The 20,138-nt window shown below is 39.8% G+C and overlaps 1 protein-coding gene and 1 long non-coding RNA gene across 17 annotated transcripts in view; one reads left to right on the top strand and one right to left on the bottom strand.

The window, feature by feature from the left end:
- The window catches only part of LOC118666186, a 117,196-nt gene extending 104,112 nt beyond the window's left edge, over positions 1 to 13,084 (top strand). For all 4 annotated transcript variants that reach the window (XR_004970889.1, XR_004970890.1, XR_004970891.1 and 1 more), the window contains 3 exons: positions 8,147 to 8,409; positions 11,945 to 12,026; positions 12,695 to 13,084. This is a non-coding gene — a long non-coding RNA (uncharacterized LOC118666186). The remainder of the gene's footprint in view (positions 1 to 8,146; positions 8,410 to 11,944; positions 12,027 to 12,694) is intronic.
- The window catches only part of UMAD1 (UBAP1-MVB12-associated (UMA) domain containing 1), a 188,437-nt gene that overhangs the window by 24,948 nt on the left and 143,351 nt on the right, over positions 1 to 20,138 (bottom strand). The window lies entirely within an intron of this gene.

The following is a 20,138-nucleotide window of genomic DNA, read 5'->3' on the forward strand; positions in this document are numbered from 1 at the left end:
AAAGATTTACCTACTTACTATTCAGCCGTGCAATCTTATACCCTGAACTAAAATGGAAAAGAGATTTTTAAATATCCAGATAATCACATGCTGGGTGAAGTCACACCAACAGAAAGGCTGTCATTGTGACCTGAACGCCAATTAATGACAGCTCAGTGGCAGGGCGACGCCGATGCCGATGCCGGGAGGAATTAACACCGGCAGTCACTCCTGGATACCCCACCTGGGATCCTCTTAGAAGAGGTGCCAACAAAACACATTAGAGTCACTGACAGAAGCATAGTTAGGCAGGCCACTTTAAAATAATCAGGCCCTACGCGATACAAGAAATTCAAACCTCCAGCTGCACCTCGAGAGGATAAAGAGTAAGACTGGCATGGAAGGGTGTGGGGGGAAATTATTGAATTGGCATTATTGAGCTTGTGGCCTATTCTAGGTTCAAGTAAAGTCACTTGAGGAAACTGGAAGTGGGATTGTAATGTAGGTCAGTCTGGCTCCAAAGCTAGGACTTTCTCCTAGGTGGAGAGAATTTTATCTCAGAATCTCCAGGTGGTAAGGAATCGCCCATTGCAGAAAATACAGCAACCCTTTTATTAGGTCTTTTCTCATGAAGGCTCTACAGGTCTCCAGCCTACGAGTTTCATATTCATGAATAGGTCTGAACTCAGTTCAAATTTACAGCACAAAACATATTAATATTACATCCCACAACTTTAGGCAGGTTACTTGATGTCCTTTCATTTGTTTCCTGTGTGTGTGAAAACAAGAACAGTATTCCTCATTGCCAATCCACGCAGAGACTGGTTAAAAGAAACAGATGTATGGAAAGCTCTAGACCAGGGGTGGGCAAACTTTTTGACTCGAGGGCCACAATGGGTTCTTAAACTGGACCGGAGGGCCGGAACAAAAGCATGGATGGAGTGTTTGTGTGAACTAATATAAAATCAAAGTAAACATCATTACATAAAAGGGTACGGTCTTTTATTTCAATAGTTTTATTCATTTCAAATGGGCCGGATCTGGCCCGCGGGCCGTAGTTTGCCCACGGCTGCTCTAGACACAATCAGAAGTTCTGAGCATCTTCATTTTAAAATAAAGGTTTACCATTCCTCTCAGAAGAATCTGTCTTTAGCAATCATTTCAGTTCTAATCTAGAAGCACCGAATGAGCAATTGATTGGGCCAAGAAAAAGGTTCACCTGGGCAGTGAATCTCAAGCGGAGACAAGCATGGGCCCTGACAGGGACTTGCATGCCAAAAGCAATGGACCTTTTACAGATTTTGCAATCCAGTGTTCAACTTTATTTTTTTTTAGAGAGAGTGGAAGAGAGAGGGAAAGACAGAGAGAAACATCAATCTGAGAGAAACACATCATTGGTTGCCTCCTGCACATGCCCGGGCCAGGGCCAGGGCCAGGGAGAAGCCTGCAACTGAGGAACGTGCCCTTGACCGGAATCGAACCTGGGACCCTTCAGTCCACAGGCCGACATTCTATCCCCTGAGCCAAACCAGCTAGGGCCCAGTGCTTGACTTTAAAAGCAGGGGGCTCACAATGGCTGTGTTTTTCCTCCTAAAAGTGACAAGGCTTTACTTAGTTTCTGCAAAATAGATTCACTATATCAATGCTTAAATTTCTGCAGGACATCACAAACAGAATCATATCTAAGAAATGGCAAGAGTCTCCACTTGTCAGTGATGGCCCTTGGCATCCACTTTCACTGTCACAGGACAGACAGAGCTCTGGGAGGCATGGCCCGTGTCTGTCCTGTTCATCATTACATTTTGCCACCAGGCCTAGTATAGAACAGGTGCTTAGGAAATATTTGTTCAATGGGGGAAAAGTATTTTCTCAGGAAAGGCTACCAGGCACAACAATGGACCTCCAGAGACCAAGATTTCTGAAGAAGATGTATTGAGTAAGAGATGTACTCTACTTTTCCCTAGGGTAAGAACAGCTTTCTTCAGGTAGTGAACTTTCTTTTCTGTGAAACATTTGCCTTGTTATATTTCATTCATCACCACCAGGAAAATGCCCACAGGTTATCAGAAAATATAATAGTACATTTTTAGACATTAATAAATCATTCTAAGTTATTGATGGGCCACAATTAAAAGTTATACATGTCCTAAGTTCTTATGCTCATATTGGTAATGCTAGATCAGTTTTACACCTGTCTAGGGCTGATTATGTTTATTAAAATAAGTTAAGATCTTTCACTTTTAGATTAGAAATGAAGCAATCACAATAACAAAAACCATTACATGCAGCAATTTCTAATTTACAAAGTATTTCCACATCCAGAACCTCACTTGCTTTTAATAACGCCCCTGTGAATGAGAGAGAGACGAAGGGAGAGGGAGAGACCCTCATTATACAGAGACCTGGACAGCCCATACAGCTCATGCATCATGCCCCTAGTAAGTGAATAGTTGGGCATCTCAATGTGAAATGAGGACAGAAACACAGTTAAAGGCATTTAGAAGATGCTGGTTTAGTTTACTGCCTTTGCTTACCTAACGTACCCAACCGAGACACTACACAGAAATTACGTTAGTTACTAACAAGCATCATTCTCAAATCCTGTCATCATCATTTTTGTTTCCTATAGAGCCATGGAGAAAAAATGTATGCCTTCCTGTATTGGATGATAGGTTTTTAAATTAGCTTTTATTCATTTAAAATACAAGCTGGCAAGAACTATCATGGAGAACAGGGAGGATTGGGAACAAAACAGAAGGGGTTATGTCTCTTTATAGGAGACTAAAATCGGCTTGGATTTGTAGAGAGACGTATCTCATTCTTCTTCAAATCAGAATAGAATACAGAATGTTCCAGATTGGAACACTTCCCAATTCTTTCTTTGACATTATCTTTTCTAAGATGTTTGCCTGCCTGCCTCCCCAGAGATCCAGTGAATATATATGAAAACATGGCTTTGTATGCAATAACACAAAAGTAAGATTTTTTATGTTATGCTGATAGTTTACACCTAGTGGGATTCATTGAATTCTTTAGGGACACCACAACTTGAGGATTCACTGAAGTGCCTACAAGAACATATTAGCTTTAAATAGTACTATTTACCCCAATTAATAACACTTTCTTTGGAGGGTGAGAATAAAAGGTGCACACAAAACTATCTAGTAATCATCTTCAACTTCCCACCAACAAATCTACCAATCTCCTTGCAACTGAACCATATACTTTGTCCCACTCCCATTAAATTAGATGAACTCTCTCTCAAAGGCCAAGCCATTCATTTGTACATTGTATCACTTCTCAAGTACTTTGTTCTTGGAATTACCCCTTCTACCTCCTCTACTAGATAACTCCTATTAGCATCCAACAGGGTATAACATCTATTATTTTTAAAACCTTTTAATCCATATCTGCCTCCTCCTATTACTGTATTGCTTTGTTCTTTGTATAGTAAAATTCCTCAAAAAAGTGTCCATCCTGATGTCTTCTTACCCCATCCCCACTGTGTATTTTATTTCATTGCTTAAACAATGAGGAGATATTAATATACATATATATGTATATACATATGTCATATACATATATATGTGTGTAATATATGTATACATATATGTATGTATAACTTCATATGTAAAAGATAACAGAAAACCAGTTTTAATATCGCAAAAAGAATAAAATACAACAAGCACCTGTATTTCGCCACTCAGTTTAAGGTTAGAACATTTCTGGTAACTATGACGTTTACTCTGTTATCTTCCAATCCTTTCCCTTACTCCTTAGCTTTATTGAATTATAACTGTGTATGTTTAAGGTGTACAACATGATGATTTGGTATGCACATGTACTGTGAAACAATCATAATAAGGTTACTTACATCTCAGTCACCTCACATAGTTAGCTTTGTGTGAGTGTGTTGAGAAAATGTAAGGTCTTCTCTCCTGGCAACCTTCAAGCATGTGATACAGTAGCGTTCGCTTTAATCGCCATACTGTACATTAGATCCCCAGAACTTGTTCACCTTGTAACTGGAAGTTTGTACCTTTGGCTGGCATCTCCCCATTTTCCCCACGCCCTAACAACCCTCAATCTATTCTTATGTCCATGAGTTCAGTTTTTATCTTTTTTTTTTTTCCTTAGATTTCACATATGAGTGAGGTTATACCTTCTCTTTGAATTAACTTCACTTACTCAGGGTTCATCCCTGTTGTTGAAAATGGCAGGATTTCCTCCTTTTTTATGGCTGAGCAATATTCATATATATATATATATATATATATATATATATATATATACACACACATATATGTATAATTTCATATGTAAAAGATAACAGAAAACCAGTTTTAATATGCAAGAACTTAAAAATATATCCAAGCCATTTTAAAAATATTTATGCAAATATGTTTAACATGAAAATTAAGAAATTTAGGAAGATAAAATTATTGTGTGAAGATTGATGGTAAGCCTTAAAGACAGTTAAACATCAAGGTAAATGAATGTAATTGTGGATATGAAACCAGATTAAGAATAGTTACTTAATATAATTAATTAAATCTAATCCTTAAGATTATATTAATAATGACAGTAAGTAAGAAGGAGTGTGGAGGATTACATATTACAAAGAGAAAAACAAAAGATATAAGTCTTGGATTTGACAGTTAAGCAAAATATAGTTTAAGAATGTTAAAAATACCTACAAGACTCCATAGGCAGCAAAATTGCAGAAATATGTCATAGGAATATCTTTACCAACACAGCTCCTAGGGCAATGGAGACTAAGGAGAAAATAAACAAATGGGACTACATCAAAATAAAAAGCTTCTGAACATCAAAAGAAACCATAAACAAAACAACAAGAAAGCCCACTGCATGGGAGAACATATTTGCCAATGTTATCTCGTATAAGGGTTTAATCTCCAACATTTACAGGGAACTCATACAACTTAACAAAAGGAAGATAAACAATTCAATCAAAAAATGGGCAAAGGACCTAAATAGACACTTTTCAAAAGAGGACATACAGAAGGCTGAAAGACATATGAAAACATGCTCAAAGTCACTAATCATCCGAGAGATGCAAATCAAAACAACAATGAGGTACCATCTCACACCTGTCAGAATGGCTATCAACAAATAAACAAACAACAAGTGCTGGCGAGGAGGTGGAGAAAAAGGAACACTCGTGCACTGCTGTTGGGAATGCAGACTGGTGCAGCCACTGTGGAGAACAGTATGGAGTTTCCTCAAAAAGTTAAAAATGGAACTCCCATTTGACCCAGTAATCCCACTTCTAGGAATATATCCCAAGAAACCAGAAACACCAATCAGAAAGGAGATATGCACCCCTATGTTCATAGCAGCACAATTTAAAATTGCTAAGATTTGGAAACAACCCAAGTGCCCATCAGCAGATGAGTGGATTAAAAAACTGTGGTACATCTACACAATGGAATACTATGCTGCTGTAAAAAAGAAGGAACTTTTTACCATTTGCAACAGCATGGATGGAACTGGAGAGCATTATGCTAAGCGAAATAAGCCAGTCAGAGAAAGATAAATATTACATGATCTCACTCATATGTGGGATATAATGATCAACATAACCTGATAAACAAAAACAGATCCAGAGACAAATGGCAGGGGAAGTCGGGAGGGAGGGGGGATTAGAGATCAACCAAAGGACTTGTACGCATGCATATTAGCATAACCAATGGACACAGACACTGGAGCGGTGGGGGGGGGGGGGGTCAATCGAGAAAAAGGGAGACATATGTAAAACTTTAGACAATAAAAAATTAAAAATAACCACTTATGGAATTAGAACAGCATCTTCCATATCACTTGGTAAAAATTAAAAAACACACAAGATATTATCCAGAGGAATGAAAGAATACAAATTACTAAAAGGTAGCAAATCCTCTGAAAACATAAGATAATTAATTATATAAAATCACACAGGTCAGAGATTTCAATAAATGTGTTGTAATCCTTGTTGAAGGACAAATAATCTCCTTTATTAGCTAAAAGATAAGAATTTTATCTTATCATGCTACCTGTTATTGTTATGCTAGTGCACAATTCTAATTTATTTTCTTCATGGTACTTATCACTAGGAGAATTACTGCATTTGTTTATTGTCTTATTCATACCTGTAATGTCGGAGCTCAATAAATATGTGTCATATCAATCAGTGAAATATGAATAAATAAATGAATACTACAAATCTCAAAGACAGATTAAATATAAAAGTAAGCAAGAAGCAGAGATTACAATAAAAATATTATTTAAAAATAACAGCAAAATACTTTGAAAATATGGAGAAGATATTTTTGTTGTTAAGACAAAATCCATAATGAAATTTAAAAGTCACAAAACTTATTACATCAAATACCAAGATCAACATATACAAAACAAAAACATAGAAATATGGGCAGCCGTAACCGGTTTGGCTCAGTGGATAGAGTGTTGGCCTGCGGAATGAAAGGTCCCAAGTTCGATTCCGGTCAAGGGCATGTACCTTGGTTGCAGGCACATCTCTAGTAGGGAGTGTGCAGGAGGCAGCTGATCGATGTTTCTCTCATCGATGTTTCTAACTATCTCTCTCCCTTCCTCTCTGTAAAAAATCAATAAGATATATATTTTTTTAAAAATACAGGCAGAAATTACAGAATTACAGTGAAGATGAGTGACTAATATACTTCTAATAATTTACTCTCTTGAATGTATATGTATTTTATATGCATAAAAATAACTTTGTACCCAACGAAGTATTTTCTATGTAGGCACATATTGCTTAGTCAGAAAATAATCATTACTAAAAAGTACTTATTAGATTCCATTGGGAAAAAACCTTTGACAAGCTTTTTTGCTTAAAAGCTACTAGAAAGCTAATTCGAGGAACTGAAATAAAAAATTGGAATAGATATAAATTTAGATGTAAAAAAATGTTAAGTTTAAGTATCTGGAAAACATTACTAAGTCTGGTCTAACATTTTTTTGTGAATATCAGAGTTATCTAATACCTCCTAAGTAATACAGCCTCAAACAGGCAAATTACAGGAAGATCTCTGACGCCTGAATGAGTGGCCAGAAAAACGGGAAGAAAGCTTTCTGAAGGCACCAGCACATTACAGTTCTACAGCCACATGTTAAATAATGGTAACTTCCCTGCACACAACTGCTAAATGTGAATTCAGAATGCCGTGTGCATTGCCTATATGCTATGCCTTGAGAAACAAAAGAGAAAGAACAAAGGTAATGTTTACTGAGCAAATAGGTATTGTTCGGATATGTAACTGCATTTAATAATCAGTGCCTAAAAGTATGGCTACGTTCATTCATTTAACAGATACTTCCTGAGCACTTCCACTATTGCCAGGCATTGCTGTAAGCACTTGGAAGGACCTACAACAAAATTGGGTGAAATATATTGTATAGCAGTAGATGGTGATAGGCACTATGAAGAAAATAAGCAGAAAGGAGAGATGGAGAATACACTTTTAAATAAAGTTAGTCAGGAGAGGCTTTCCTGAGAAGATGGTCACCTGTAGGAGATGAGGGGAGGGTGTTCCCGGCCAGGACAACAAACACAAAGGCTCTGAGGCAGGAAGCAGTGGGGTGGAACAGTGAACAGAAATGGGAGTATGACAGATAAGGCTACGGGGAGACCAGACTAAGTAGGCCCTTGGAGGTTTGACTTGAACTTGAAAGTGATCTGCCTTGTGTTTGAAAAAAAATTTCTGTGTCCTTTGCATAGTTGAGAATAGACTACTGTGAATGAAAAGGGGGCTCTATGGAAGCTATCCTCACACGGTGGGTAGCCATGCCCCAGACATATACTTTTTTTAGTAAAAGGTTTATCTTTGCCTTAAGCAAGCCCTGTCCATTGTTTCTATGCACCTAGTTTAATACACCGTTGGAATGCTTCTTTTCAGACCCCTCAAGAAAAACCACCCTCTGGAGAGCACATACTGTTGTTGACTATCCTGTAATACAAACCCTGCCTTTGTTCCTTCCGCCTTCCTTACACCTCCCTCCTCAATTCCAAATGCATTACGGATGCTGCAGACTGCTATTCTAGGAAGCATTTTTCTCAGTCTGTTGAGATCTTGCTTCCAGGTGTACCCTTTGTTTGGCTCTAATACATTTTTATAAAATTTCTCTACAGGTTTGGACACTGTTACATTGACACTGCTGAGCAGCAACAATGGAGGAGAGAGTTAGGAAGCTACTACAGGAATCCAGGGACGAGAGAAATGGTTGCTTAGACCTGGATGACAGTGAAAGAGGGAAGAAGTGATGGATTCTGGATGGTATAGAATTTGCTGATCAATTGGATGTAGGTATGAGAGACAAGAGGAGCCAGCATAACTCCAAAGATTCAGCATGAGCAACTGGATATATTTTCAATATTTGCATTTTACAGGAAAGGTAACTAGGTATTATTCCAAAGCGTCTGGTCTTCCCACAATGTTTCATTACTTGAGGAAAAACGCAACTGAAATTATGTGCATAAAGCATTATCACACAGATTATAGACTTTTCATTTTACAAATGAAGGTTTAATAATTGGTAATATCACCCTGACTCATGGGATTTATTGTTCAATAATAAATTATTGACACATGGTACAGGCTGGAAAGAGGATAGGAAATTTACAGATGACAGAATCATACCAGGTTATCTAGGGACACTTGGGTAGAGCTCCACATTCTTGAGGCTGATGGCATGATAAATTATCCATAGAATCTCCTTGGAAACCAATGTTTGACAGAAGGAGATGGAGAACAGACTTTCTTGTGATGAGAGAGGCAAACACCGTTTTGCTCTGGCTTCTTCATTTCAACTGTTTCAAATAGAAACTTGAAAAAGTAATTACAAAGATACTTCTAAGAGCTGTGTTTTGGACAGTCAGCATATATTATACCTTTCCAATTAGTTTTCCATACTGTAAAGATTAACAGGCTCCAGGAAAGGTATTTAATTCCTTCAAGCTTTCTCTTTATGTTGTTTCATATGTCCCTGCAATGTAAGTTGATGTTGTTGAGAGAAGATGTAATTCTTTCCCACTCTTCTTATTGGAAACATTACATTGGACTTACAGAATCAATCTTCTATCTGGTGTTCTTTGTCTAGACCAGCGGTTCTCAACCTGTGGGTCGCGACCCCTTTGGCGGTCAAACGACCCTTTCACAGGGGTCGACTAAGACCATCCTGCATATCAGATATTTACATTACGATTCATAACAGTAGCAACATTACAGTTATGAAGTAGCAACGAAAAATAATTTTTTATGGTTGGGTCACAACATGAGGAACTGTATTTAAAGGGCCAGAAGGTTGAGAACCACTGGTCTAGACACATGAACATGCCATGAGATGGTAATTCCCAACAGTTAGTTCTCTTACACCTGCCCCCTCCCTGGACATCCCTATTTCAGTAAAAAGTACATCTCTCTTTCTTCCCAGTCACCTTGACCCAGCCAGCTCCTTCCTGTCCTTCACCTCTATCTCAGGACAGTGCCAATATCAAAAATACTAACTCTGCAGGATGCCTCATGTGTATAAGAACTCTCACTCCCAATGCTAACAGGCCAGGAACAGCTCTGGTCTGTCCCCACTGCACTTGATTGGCATGCTGGGGCCGGCTTCACTTTAAAGCCTGGCTCCGGTCATATCATGCTTTCAAAACCCTGTACTGGCTTCATGTTGCACTCTTCCACCTGCGTGTCAGGGCCCTCCACAGTGTGGCTCCAAGCTGCCTTTCCAGTCTTATCTCCTGGCACTTCCCTTTCAAGGTCACTCCAACTCTAGCAAAACCACTCTTCCCAGAACCTGCCTCCGTTTCAGAAGCTCAGGCCTTGGCTCACACAGAAACGTTCCCTCTTGTCTATCAAAAGCTGACCTATCCTCCTGGTCCTCTCTCCAGTGGGGCTCATAAGAAGCTCCAGCTGTTGCCCCCGATCCTGTTATCCTCACCCAGTGTGCACAGTACTTAATGCAGCCTGCAGGCCTGAGCCCCTTTCTTATCTTCAACACGTATTCCAAGCTCCTAGAAGGTGACAAATGTGCTTTGCTCATCTCGCAGTCGCCCATGGTGGAGGGATGGTGCCTCACACAAAGTCAAGTTCAGGGATTATCAGTGCCCCGGAGTGTTAAAGAGTGGCGATGTCTTAAACCAGGCTGTTTTTAAACTTGACCATTAAAAGCCATGAACATTTCCCTTTCACTTCATAACAGGATATCAGTGGAGACAAACGGATATAAGCATGTCTTCCCGGCCTCTTCAGTGTTCTTCCTACTCTTCTGTATAAATAGAGTTTACATTATGGTGATTAAAAGTCCCCTGTAAAACGGTGTCACGAGCCATATCTGGGAAGGGAGGATCAGTGCTAATCTGTTCCTTACTCACTATTGACTAAGGGGAACATGAGATGGTATGTTTGGATCAGAGACAGAAAGGAAATGGAGTTTTCAAGGGAGAAGAAAAAAATTACAAAAGAAAAACCTGTTTCACAAAATGCAGTCTGTGGAAAATCTTTCAGCTGAATGTCAAGATTAAGAAAAATCAATAAAACCTTTGAAACCAGAACTATGTGAAAGGCTTTTTTAGGCTTGATGGCAAAAATACAAAGCTATGGCTTCAAAAAAGTAAAATCTTCCAGAAACTGCAAAAGCAGTTCTTCAATATTCAGGAGACTCCATGACCCCCAAACATGTTCAGCACAAATTGCTTATTACAGAGATAGGGCCAGTCCAGATTCAAAGGGCCAGCGTTTTCAAAGGGACTTTCACCAAGGCTGTAATTAGTTGTTCTGGCAAAACTGCACACACGTCTAATTGCACATACAATTGGCTAATTGTATCTTCAAAATAAAGGGTAAAGGGTTAATTGTATCCACATCTGGCCACAAAGAAAGAGACTGTCCTTTGAAAATATGACACTCCACTTAGATGAAAATTTGCATTAAACAACCATCCCTATTACTAATAATAATTATAATAATACCACATGCTTACAAATTAATAAATACCTTTCATCGTGATCCTAAAAACACTTCACAAACATTAATTAATCTCACAATACTCCTACGCGGTATGAAAAGCGATTATCCCAACGGTGTCAATGAGGAAATCCAGGCAAGTTAGGTAACTGTGGAAAGCCACTGAGGGAACTGCAGCTCCCAGCCCCCAGCTCTGTACACTGGCCCCGGTCACCAGGGAGGTTCAGTGGGGAGTCTGGTTCACAGAATCAGCGAAAATGAGCCTAAAACCAAGGCAAAACTCAGTCATCAAAATTTCCAGAGTCAAAACTGGCCTGGGATTCAGAGACTACCTTGACTTCTTTCATTCAAAGAAACATACAGTGCATCAAGGATGGCGCTAACAATTGGTTTAATTTTATGATCAAATATTTCAGATCATTTTTAAAAAGTACAGGTCACTACAACTCTAGCAAAACCAACCACTCTTCCCAGAACCTGCCTCCGTTTCAACAGCTCAGGCCTTGACTTACACAAAATGCATCCCCAATGATTGGTTCTTTCAAAAATATGTAAGAAGAAGTAGTCTCTGTAAGAGATGGGTGCTTGGGATGTTCTGGCTACAGCAGCTCTGAGAAGAGGACATAGGGCACGAGGTAAGGGACTGAAATGTAGTAAAAGTAGTGTTACCTCAATTCAAATCGCCAGTCAGGAGCATACAATTTATACCAGCCCAGAATAGCTAACTTAACACAAATTAATTCCTTATAAATACACATGTACTATGTCATTAGTACTTGTGTAACCTTAATACCTTCTTTAAGAATGAAATATGAAGGTCCATTTCTAACAACAAAAAAATATACATTTCAAAGACTGATTTATTTATTTTTAATAATTAAAGCAAATGTTCTCGTATCCACACCAGAAATGTTTGGATGATTTTCTTATTCATCAGAACTGATGATAAATTCTCTATGCAGATATTTATAAAGATGTGGAGAGATGAAAATGCTCCCTCGATTCAATTCCCTTTTCCATGAAGACACATGCTGGAACACCAAGGTGAGCAAGACAGTGCCTGCTTTCACAGACGCAGGTCTATGCATTTCCTCATCATCACCCAAACCCTACCAAAGCTCTTCCTTCCAGGGTTTTGAAGCAATATCCAATAGAAGAAGAGAGAAAGTCAGGGACAAGGAAAACAGAAACCAAATATGCTGGAACTAGGAATCAGTATGACTGTTTCTACACTTCAAAGATGGCTCAAAGTTACTGATCACCCAGAGCAATAAAAGACAGACACACATCTTACAAAAGAAAGTGGGGAAAGAGAGAGAACGAGATACTGGAATATAGAACAAAGTTTTTAAGAATGCCTACTAGAGGTAAAAATCAATATAGTGTTGGAGGGCCTAAAACGGAGAACTGACTTCTGCCCCAGCGTGGGGAGGTGGGGGAAAGTCACTTCTGGGCTGGGCTTGAAGGTCAGGGCTGAGCCCCATCGTGGCTGCTGCAGAAAGGGCATTCCACACTCAATACAGGAGGCAGGTTTGGGAAGGGGAGGTAGATTTGAGCCCCGAGTACAAGCTGGAATGCAGTCCTAGACGGGCCTGGCAAGAACTCCAGCCCCACTGGCAAATGCCATGCTAAAGTACAGGTAACACTAGATGTTTGAGGGGGGAGGGGAAGGTGGGAATACAACTTTTTCTTCCTTTTTTTTTCCTTCTAAGTATAAACCCTTGACACCATGTGAAGAATGGACCAGGAAGGCAAAAGTCAGGAGGAAGAAAGATCTCCGGAAGCTCTGTCACAAATCAGATGAGGGATGATAAGGGCTCATCGCTGGCCCTGGCATAGCAGAGGTAAAGGAAAGGACAAACAAGAGATTCTGACAGGACTCGGTGAATAATTAAATGTCAGGGAAAAGATGAGTCGTGCATGACTGGAGCCTCTAAATCTACCTGACCGTGGATTCCCAGAGGGTGGATACGGCATGTTTTTCTACCGTTTTATTAGGGCCAGTGTCAATAAAATTAACATATACCTGTTTGTCGTACTATTTTCCACCAGTGAAAAGTATGCAATATTGTTCTTAAAAATCTTTAAAATAAAAATAATCAATCCCCAGAAGGAAAGTAGGGGAGGGCGGGGGTAAGGGGAAGAGATGAACCGAAGGACTTGTATACATGTATATAAGCCATACCAATGGACATGGACAACAGGGGGGATGGGAGCATGAGTGTGTGTGGGGGGGAGGTTGGGGGTTAATGGGGGGGATGAGGACACATTTGTAATACCTTAACTAATAAAAAAATAAAAAATAAAAAAAAAAAATAAAAAAAATAAAAAAAAATAAAAATAGAATGTGCTGTCAACCATGGTATGAGACTGGTTATGTTTCTAGCTCAGGTTTCAGCATTTTCCTTTTCTCCTTATTTACATTTATAAAAAAGAAAGGAGCTTTTATTTTGTTTCCAGAGATGGATATGATTTGCCCTCTCTAAGTGTCTTCGCATCCTCCTCCCACATGGCCGGGGATAATGCAAAACTATGATCAAAAGTAAATGCTTAAAAACTACTTGCTGAATGAACACATTTAAAATTAAAGTCAAATAGACATCACCTGTTCCCCAAAGCTGTGGACAGTGATTGCTGTTAGTATCTGACTGTTAAACGCAGGTGTGTAGGGAATTTCTGGTGTTCATTAAATGACAATTTTAAAATGTCATCAGGAAAACTGTATATCCCAAATAATTTACTCTTATCACCCAATGTGTTGCTATGAAAAACTACTTGCTGCTCCACCAAAGCCAAGTCCTCATTAGTGCCGGTGCTAAAAATTGCCATAGATACAACAGGAAAATGTTTGGGAGACACTGCCATGCTCCTGGGTCTCCGTAGAAAGTGGCATGACTGTACGGTCAATATAATGCAATTAGAATGTTACCCTTTACAATAGTGGTCCACCTCTGTGTTTTGAAGGAAAACCACTGATTTTTATCTATCCTAATTAAAAAAATATTGTCAGTGACCTCTAACACATGCAAAATAGAGGTCAAGCTTTTAGATTTGATATTCAGCTCCCAGATGATCCGGACCAATTGACTCCTAGTCACAATTCTCTCTAGGCTGGTCGTGATGCCTGCAGAGTAAGGGTTGGTAGCACTGATTGTGCAAGGGTGGAGCAGGAGGAGGAGGAGCCCTGGGAGGCGAGGGTTCAGGGAGGCTTCATGGGCTAGGAAGGCAGGGTGGAGGGCAAGACAGGTCAGGGGCTATATCCTTTCCTTCCTAGATCAAAGCCTTAGTGGCAAGCCCTCAGCCTTGCACGTGTGAGCATGTGTGTGTACACACAGAGGTCAGTGGGAGGGGTCCCTGGGGGTAGACCTAACTGCTGTGAGCTCAGAACCAGGGGCTCTGGGAAGCCCTAGGCAGAGCTGTGGCCCCGATTCTGACTCAGTGACTTGGCAGTTAAGTGTCTGGTTGAGTCCAGTACATCTGAAGTCAGGTTTGAGCCACATGTTAGCTAAGTGACCTGGAGAAGTCATTTCATGTTTCTGAGTGGGAAAAGCTGAATGATATATGTGCATACACTGCACTCAGCACAGTACCTAAGCATAGGAGAAGAGAAATAAATAATGTTTGTTATTACTTCATGTCCGATCCAGAACACCAGAGATCTGGGAACCAGGCTTCTAACCTCATTCATCCTTAATTAACCAACCAGCAACTATCAAAAAACCCTTTGGTTCCTAAAACACTGGGCTGTAAATTCAAAGGAAGAATTCAAGTGAAAATATTATGAACTTGATAACAGGTTTTTATAGGTTTTCCCCCCAAAAAAGATGGCAGTGGTAAATAGCAAAGGAACTCTTGTTCTATCACTTAACAAATGTTTTAATTGATTTGAGAGAGAGAAGGGAGAGGGAGAGAGAGAAACATCCATGTGAGAGCAAAGCATTGACCTGAGTTTTCATGTGTCTTTTTGTCCTGAACTACTAGACTGATGAAACACTTGAGGGTAAAAAGAATTCATTCATCTCCTTGGCACTGAGTACATCATTATGGAAACAGTGGGAATGCTATAAATATTTTCTGAATAGTCTTATAAGACCTTATATCTCATTAAAATAATTGCATCTTAAAGGAAATCCTATTGTAATGTTAACAAATGTAAATTAACTTTTAGTTCTAAATATTTTTTTATTTGAACTATAAGTGCAAAAAGAGAACAGATTATTTGCCCTAACTTGAATTGTTGTAAGATTACACATTGCACATCACTGGGCTTTTCCCTTGTCCCTTAGTATAGCTGTGTGTGTGGCCATGAGCCTCCCTGAGAGCATTTCCCAGCCACCCTCGTTGCTAGAGGTAGCCGATGGGATGTAAGTGAAAGCTGGATAGAGCATCTAGAAAAGTTATTTAAAGTCTTCTCCTGAGGTTGGAGATACAGCAGCCATGTTGTAACCCACACAATGGAATGCGGCTGGGCTGTGGACAGGAGGGAGACCTTGCCTTTGATGGCAGCATGGATGGATCTGGAGACGATTGTGCTGGATGGGGTGGGCCAGTCGGGGGGAGAGGTGCCATGTGATTTTGCTTATGTGTAAAGTCTAATGAATGGAATAAACTAACAAACAAAACAGAAACAGACTCATAGTTGTCAGAAGGGAGGGGTAAGGAGAGCTGGGTGAAAAAGGTGAAGGGATTAAACAAAACAAAACAAAATGACAGACAACAGTATGGTGATGACCAGTATGGACAATTCATGCACCAGTGGGGCCCCTTGGCCTGGCCTGTGGGATCAGGCGAAACCGGCTTTCCAACATCCCCTGAGGGGTCCCAGGTTGGGAGGGGGCACAGGCCAGGCTGAGGGATCCCACTGGTGCATGGTTGGGGCTGGGAGGGACGTGGGAGATTGGCCAGCCGTGAGTGACCACAGGAGGGCTCCAGGGCATGTCCAGCCCATCTCACTCAGTCCCCATCGGCTGGACCCCAGCAGCAAGCTAACCTATCAGTCGCAGTGTCTGCCCCCTGGTGGTCAGTGCACGTCATAGTGAGCGGTTGAGCAGCCTTAGCATACCATTAGCATATTACACTTTGATTGGTTGAACAGAAGACTGGATGACCAGACACTTAGCATATTAGGCTTTTATTATATAGGATGTAACCCCAATAAATTCACTAAAAAACAACAATACATATTCCCTTAAGAGCCTCTATCTCCTGACATGCAACTACAGGGCCCAAAGATAGCATCACAGGCAACTGCTGGGCCAGCCAATATCACAACAGGCAGCGACCTGGCACAGAGAGGGAAGGGAAATGACAATCTTTCACCTGGAGAGCAGTGTACATTAGGGAAGTCACTTTCAGCTACCTGCCCCCGACAATTACAAAGCACACAGGTAGTGCACCTTCTCTCTGACTTCCCTTTTTTAAAGATCTTTAATCTGTAATTATGCTGCTAGAGATTTCATACTAAATGAACCAAAAGTAGAGGTGGGTGAGAAACAGAATCCCAACTCTGCCACAGGTGTCCTCGTAGCTCCCAGAATCAGTATTGCTGCTTTATGAGAGCGCATTTTGTTTTTTTGTGAGATGAGAATAGTGTGCCTCTTCCCGTCTCCCCCGAAATGTGGGGGTAAATGAGGCCACGTACTTGAAGCACTTGAGCTTCAAGTAACTGCACCTGCGTCACAACAGCTCTGATGCTGGGCTGGGGCAGGATGACCAGCAAACAGCAAGCGCAGGAGGGCCACGCATAGAATTGACCTGACTCGGGAGTTCGTTAAGCTCATAAGAGAGCTGAGTTATGGTCACGTTTGCCAGATCCAATATAGATTATCTTTAAGTCTAAATATGACCCAGGGATTACATGGGACAAACTTACACTGAAAAATTATCTGCTGTTTATTTGAAGTTCAATTTTAACTGGGCATCCAGTATTATTTATTTTTTTTTTTTTTGCTAAATCTGGCAGACCTCGTTATAGTGGTACCCCTAAGGGGAAAAAGTTGGTTTAATTAATCACCTATTTATCTTATTTATGGAATTCTGATTTCTTGTATGTAATAGGAAATGTTTTAGCGACAAATGAAGGAATTATGAAGCATAACAGTATGAAAATGTGAGCATATGTGACTAGTAAATTATAAAAACATTCCCAACATTAGGAATCTCATCTTTTAAAAACTATCCCCGATTATTTTTGTGTTAATCATCACCCATAGATATTTTTCCATTGATTTGTATTTTATTTTGTTTTATTTTTAGAGAGAGTGGAAGGAGGGGGAGAGGAAGAGAAAGACACATCGACTGGATGCCTCCCACACTGGAGCCAGGGAAAGAGCCTGCCACTGAGATACATGCCTTGACCAGAATCAAACCCAAGACCCTTCAGTCCCAGGGCTGATTCTATATCCACTGGGCCAGACAGGCGAGGGCTCAGCTGTGCCCTGTTTAAAACAGGGGTGAGGTAGCACTCCTAATTAATAAGACAGGATATTATTACTACTATCAGAAAGAATAAAAATGTTCATTGACAATTAAGTACTATAAACTCAAAGACAAGTATTGCTAAAAAACACATAGCCCACAAGAATGTACAGTGGGGCCTTGACTTACGAATGTCCCGACTAATGAGTTTTTCGAGATACCAGCCATCTCTCAGCCGATTTTTTGCTTTGAGTTGCAAGCTAAAGTTCGGGTTATGAGCCAGCTTCAGATACCCCACCGTTAGTTGGCGCAGCGAACGTCACAGTGAATGCCACAACATCAGTGTCTCACTCATTCACTTTTTGATTTGACATACGAGTAATTTGAGTTACGAGCTCCGTCATGGAACGAATTAAACTCGTAAGTCAAGGCCCCACTGTAGAGGCAAAACAAACCAACCAACAAAAACATAAATAAAACAACACGTCCTTTTCTAAAGAGATAGCGTTTAGAAAAATAAAATGTTAAAGCATAGTTTCATGATAAATGACAGAGAAGACAAGCTCTCCCGCCCCCAAAATTTTTTTCATGTTCATGGAGCTCTTACTAAAATGTCCTCAATGAACTGCCGGAAACAGAGGGCCATGTTTGGAATCCAGGGCAAAGGTGAAAAGACCACTGGCCAAACCTGCAGCATTTACACACACTACGGCATTGCACCTATTTTGTATGCACTTTCAGCTCACTTTTATTACTTCCAGACCTCTCTCCTCATCAAGGCGCAGATATAAACAGGGAGCTGTTTCTAGGGTAGATAGCAAATGCCCTGTCTGCTGGCGAGATCCAGACCTCCACCTTGCATGCATATCAGCTGGAGAAAAGAGAGCCCTTATTCATCAAATTTAAAAGCGCTCTCATTTCATGCTAATTGTATGGTCCTTTGCATGATATACAAAAGATTGCCTAAGATGAAAGGCTTTAAAAATAAAACTACCAGTCTGGGAGGGCTTTTTATTTTTGGGGGGTTTTTGGGGAACAAGATTAACTTATCACTTTTTCAGACAAAGTAAATGACTAATTCAAGTATTACATTTATCTTCACAAAATGACCCTTACAGGTTTTATTATTATCTAAGTCTATTCAACTGCCGCTCTCTGCCTAACATAATGTGACTTCCTTCTACTTATTTCAGTGCTTTCAGACCTTGTAGGTTGGTGTCAAACAGTTCAAACATTAAAGAATTTAAAATAAAGTACACATATATTGTATATGATTTATTTTCACACAAAAAATACTTAAACCTCCCTGGGAAAGAGAGGCTGATTATGAATAAATACTTGCTTCCTAGCTCCAACATGTAGATTCTGATTCGGCAGGTTTTGTATAAAAGAACAAAATCAAAAACTCATTTTTGGTTATGAATATTATCTGTAATATAGTGACAAAATATTATTCAAGGGTTGTCAATAAGAAAGGCCATGATAATTTATAACACACCGTAATTTATGGTAGATGGAAACATGAATTGAGTCTTTGAAAACCTGAATTATTTAGATTTATGCTACTATAAGTATCAACTGATTGTTAACCATGTAAGAGCCACCGGGGAAGAGGTGGAAATGAGAGAAGCAGTAGGTGTGGCTCCATCACTTGGGCGGCACAAGCACAAAGCAGCGTTTTCCTTCCCAGGATTATCAGCCACTGAATCAGGGTTGGCGAATCCAAAGAACAGCCACTCCGCCTGTGGCCCTTGAAGGGAGCCGCGGAACTGGGCTTCCCAGACCTCCAAAAGGACTGACTGTTCAAATATGCTGTCAAAAACTAAAGTTTGCATACTGAGGTGCATGTTTTTTAACCTATTAGATCGGCATTGTCCAATAAAAATATAAGGTGAACCACACATGTAATTTTAAATTTTCTGGTAGCTGTCGTAAGAAAGTGAAACAAAATAGGTGAAATTAATTTTATATTCTTTTTATTAATGTAGTCTACCCAGAATATTTTCATGGTGACATGTAACCAACAAAAAGTATTGAGATGTTGCATAATATTTGTAAATACCAAGTCTTTGAAACCCAGTATGTATATTTACAGCACATCTGAATTCAGACGGGTGACATATCAAGTGTTCAAGAGGTACATGTTAGACAGTACAATTAGAATTTCACAAACTAAAAACCCCTTGTTCTTAATTACTACCTAACATTTTCCTGCAAGACAAATCCCAAGCCACTATGGAGGTTACTTGTTCCTTGTGTTAATGGACACAGTGAAAACACAAGAAGACCTATACCACTGCAGACAGGGCTTGGATCCTAGGAAGGCCATGCTTAACTTTTATTACTAACAAGTACTTACATACTAAACGACTTGTCTTCCCTGGGCACATTGCTGACCCGATCTCAATTTCAGGAGTCTTCGTTTTCCTCTGAGGATTTAGTTATCAGCCACTTCACACAAGGTTCAGCGCAATATTCACATCTTTACCACTTGCTATTTGAGTAATAGTGTTCCAAAGTAGTAAATTATCTAATTCTTAAATCCAAACTGGTTTATGAATAATTGGTAAGAATCATAAGTTTCCTCATGAAAAGAGTTCCAAAAAATCAAGAAGAGAATAACTAAAAACAAATTAGTACCAAAAACACACTTAATTCCAGCTAATAAGCTCTTTGGCCCTTAATGACACGACAAAAGACAGCTTAAGGGCTTGCATGCTAAAGTGAAACCCAACAAAC

The sequence above is a fragment of the Myotis myotis genome, unplaced genomic scaffold, assembly GCF_014108235.1.
Source record: "Myotis myotis isolate mMyoMyo1 unplaced genomic scaffold, mMyoMyo1.p scaffold_m19_p_11, whole genome shotgun sequence".
NCBI lineage: Eukaryota > Metazoa > Chordata > Mammalia > Chiroptera > Vespertilionidae > Myotis > Myotis myotis.